We start from the raw sequence: 3,930 nt of genomic DNA, 5'->3' as shown, positions 1-3,930 counted from the left end.
AGATTAATCATTCTTGAACGTACAAGCTCCAGAGGAGCAATTGTGTCTTTAAATATACACAAGTATTTCCATCAAATGAATTTTCACCATTACATCCAAATAGACCTAAGCAGTTAAAAACATAAGAAAAATAAGAGCTATTAGCTATGTATTAACTGAGAAACCACATACGAACCAAAGAATATGGAAAGAAAGAGAGAGAGAAAGAGAAAGAGAGAGAGAGAGAGGGAGGATGAAAGGCTGAAAGGGTAGGGAAATGTAAAAGAGTTGGAAACAAAGCCCATCACACTTTTTGTACTAATAGCTCCAATCCATTTAAATGTTGACCAGTTAAACTTAGACCTTAGAATACAGGATGTGGGTAGTTTAATCTGGTTGGTCATAACTTTCACCTAAGTTGTAGGTCCTTCGAAGAAAATGAATACAGAAATAACTTCATGTTCTTCACCTTGCTGTTCATAACGGTTTTGATTTTAAATGGATTCCACTTAAAAACAATCTCCTACAGGCCAGTAGAGCTTTCTCCCATCCAAGTACACACCATGTGCCCACCATCCCTCGCACCTTGCCATTATCCAAATTTCTGCCAATAAGTAAAGTTTTTTTTTTTTTTTTTGTCAGTCGTGGGGCTTGAACTCTGGGCCTGGGCTCTGTCCCTCAGCTCTTCAGCTCAAGGCGAGCACTCTACCACTTGAGCTAGAGCGCCACTTCCGGTTTTCTGGTGGTTTATTGGAGATAGGAGTCTCACGGTCTTTCCTGCCCGAGCTGGCTTTGAATCGTGATCCTCAGATCTCAGCCTCCTGAGTAGCTAGGATTACAGGCATGAGCCACCAGTGCCTGGCAAGTAAAGTTTTTTTGTCTCACACCTAGGTTACGCCTGGAAGATTGGCTTTTCACCCACATACTTCTCTGCTAGGAGGCAATGTTGGTACAGAAGTATAGTATCTCTAGTCTGTTGTTCCAAGTATGTACAACACGCAGCACTGCTGTTTTATCAGGTAAACATGTGCACAGGGGAAGATGAGGCGTGGACTCTTAGAAAGCAGTCAAATGGAAATCAAAAGGACTTTCTCTTTCAGAGTTCCCCTATCTTTATTTGTAGAGGTTATCCAATAATTTCTTTAATTACATCACATACTTCTGAGTCCATTCCTGAGCTATTCCGTTGTACTTAGATTCTCTATCTGTTTTGTAGATTGGAGCAATCTCAGGCACTAAGGGATCATCTGGATTGGGATCACACAACAGAGAACAGATGGACAAAAGTACTTTTGAAATAGTTAGTGCTGGAGACCACTGTGACCTTAGAATGTCAAGACAAATGCTCCCATTACTGTTAATATGTGGATGATAAGTTCTTGTTGTAAATGCAACCTTAGGTGGTTTGAAGGGGTAATCTGTTGGGAAATGAATTGTCGAGAAAAATACTCCATCCTAATAGGGACTGTCATATGGTCCCATTATTGTAGCTTGCCAATGAAACATGTCATCTCCAACAGGACCGGCTGAACATTGTGCTGGGGGATCCCGTGCCGGGTCATTCAATTCCTTGTGGATTCTCTTCAGAGCCATAGTGGGAGGCAGTAGCCCCCGGGCCTGGGATGGGGACCCGGGAGGGACGGGGAAGGGACCAGGAGGCCTGAGGCCGCCTGGGCGGTCACGGGTCGGCTGGAGAAAACAGGATGTACTGGAGCAAGGGTCCGGGGGGACGGGCTGAGGGCCGGGCCCGCTCAGCTTCTGGGGCTGCCGCAGCGGATCCTCACTTTTTTTTTTTTTTTAGCATCAAATCTGCTGTTTGGTGGGTAAAATGTCAGGACTGTTTTTTTTTTGTTTTTTTTTGGGGGGGGGGGGTCTGGTCATGGGGCCTGAACTCTGGGCCTGGGCGCTGTCCCTCAGCTCTTTGCTCAAGGCTAGCGCTCTACCACTTGAGCCACAGCGCCACTTCCAGCTTTGTTCTTTTTGCTTATGTGGTGCTGAGGAATCGAACCCAGGGCCTCAGGCATGCAAGGCAAGCGCTCTACCACTGAGCCACCTTCCCAGCCCCATGACACCATTGTTTGTGAAATTCTTTTAAATAAATTCATGGCGCACAACCGGTTACTTTATGATGAGGCTGCAGCTCGGTTAGAGACTGATATTGAGAGAATCCTCCCTCCTTTTTTCCCTCCCTTCCTCCTCTCTTTCCTTCTTGTACAACTTGTGTTAAAATGGGGCTGAGAGGAAGAGGAGGAAGGGGAGGATGGAGGGGACCGATGGCCTTGATGCCACTTGGGAAAGCATTACAGAATGAAAAGATCCTTGCCACACGCTGAGACAACTAATGAAAGAGAACAACTGGTCTTTCCTTCTTAGACTATGGGCCTAGCAGGAAAGGCCCTGAACATTTCTACTTGGTGTATGGTGGTTCCTCTCAAAGCATGCTCTCTGCAAAAGTTGAGCACCAATGTCCCTTGGTCCTTTAGAGTGTGTTTCAGGGCTCAGTGGCCTCTCTGAGCCATGCCCTAGTGGCCAGTCACAGTTCAGGACTGCTGCTGACAGAAGGCGGAGGGATGAGGAAGGAAGTGGTTTAGCCTATGATCCTAGCTACTCAGGAGGCTAAGATCTAAGGATTGTGGTTCAAAGCCAGGGGGCAGGAAAATCTGAGACTCTTATCTCCAATAAACCACTAAAAAAGTCAGAACTAGAGCTGTGGCTCATGGTGGTAAAGCACTAGCCTTGAACAAAAAAGCTAAAGAATAGTGCCCAGGCTCTGAGTTCAAGTCCCAGGACTGGCGCAATTCCCCCTTCCCCCCCCCCCCCCCCCATGCACACACACTTTTAGTAGAGGAGCCTGAGTTATTGAACTAATTTTATTGGTTAATCTAGAATTTAGATCACAGCCTATGATGGTAATGGCTTGATACAAAGTCAAGACCATGTTTAGTCTTTCTTGTTTTTATTCTCTTTATACTCTTTCCATTTTTGGTCCTTTTTTTTTTGCATTACTTAATTGTTGTTCTGTTCATCCCCAGATATATATACCCGTCTTCAATTATTAGATCTTAACCTTCATTGTGTGCATACTTAATTCAGATATAGATTACTCAATTCATAAACTCTCAGCTTTAACTCATTTAATTGTAGCATTATTTCTTTATGCTTATATAATTTTTAAGTGTTGCATTTAAAATTTTTTAAAATAAGGTTTTTATTGTGAAAATATTGTACAGAGGGGTTACAGTTATGTGAGCAAGGTAGTAAGTACATTTCTTATCCAGCATTGTTGGCTCCTCCTTTGTTTTCCCCTACCATCCCTGCCCTCCCACCTCCCCAACTACACTCCTCCCCAAATTGTAAAGTTCATTTTTCAACTGTAGCATCTTGTACATTTCATTGTTGCAATGGGTCAACTTGTATCATTTAAATTTTTTTATTTTCCTTTTTCCTTTTTCTTCATCTTTATCTTCTCCTTTCCTTCTATCCCCATCCTCTTTCTGAATTCAGGTCTTGGTTATATATTTTCCCTCTCTCTGTTTCCCTCCCTACATTCTTCTAATCTTACTTTTTCCTCACAGTTCTCCTTAAACATATTAATTTCCCGTCTGCTGACTCCTTCTTTGATTTTCTTAGTCCAATGATCCCTAGGTATTTGATGTTGAACTAGATTGTATGTGTACTCATTTTTACTGCATCAATCTGTGCAACTACAGGGCTTTGGTTTGAAGCCTGCCTTAAAATAGTGTTTTAGTGTGGAATTAGTTTTGTCTTCATACCCAAATGGGCAGAACAATCCATACAAATGCAAGAAAAATGGTAAGTCCAGTATCTCAACTCTTACTCTTGATAATCAGGCAACAGAGCAGTTAATGAATAATTCATAGGAGAGCTCCCAAAATGCTCTACAAACAGTACTGGTAAACATGCTGAATGAAAAGCTTAAAAGCCTGCAAA

At 42.9% G+C, this 3,930-nt stretch overlaps 1 pseudogene; it reads right to left on the bottom strand.

Moving 5' to 3' along the window:
* Positions 1 to 1,125: 1,125 nt before the first annotated feature.
* Positions 1,126 to 1,631, bottom strand: LOC122113997 (annotated as a pseudogene).
* Between the last annotated feature and the right edge of the window lie 2,299 nt (positions 1,632 to 3,930).

The sequence above is a fragment of the Dipodomys spectabilis genome, unplaced genomic scaffold (assembly GCF_019054845.1).
Source record: "Dipodomys spectabilis isolate Male_0828 unplaced genomic scaffold, ASM1905484v1 ptg000102l, whole genome shotgun sequence".
In the NCBI taxonomy this organism is placed as follows: domain Eukaryota; kingdom Metazoa; phylum Chordata; class Mammalia; order Rodentia; family Heteromyidae; genus Dipodomys; species Dipodomys spectabilis.
Note: the sequence above shows the minus strand (reverse complement) of the source record. Positions and strands in the feature narration are given on the sequence as shown.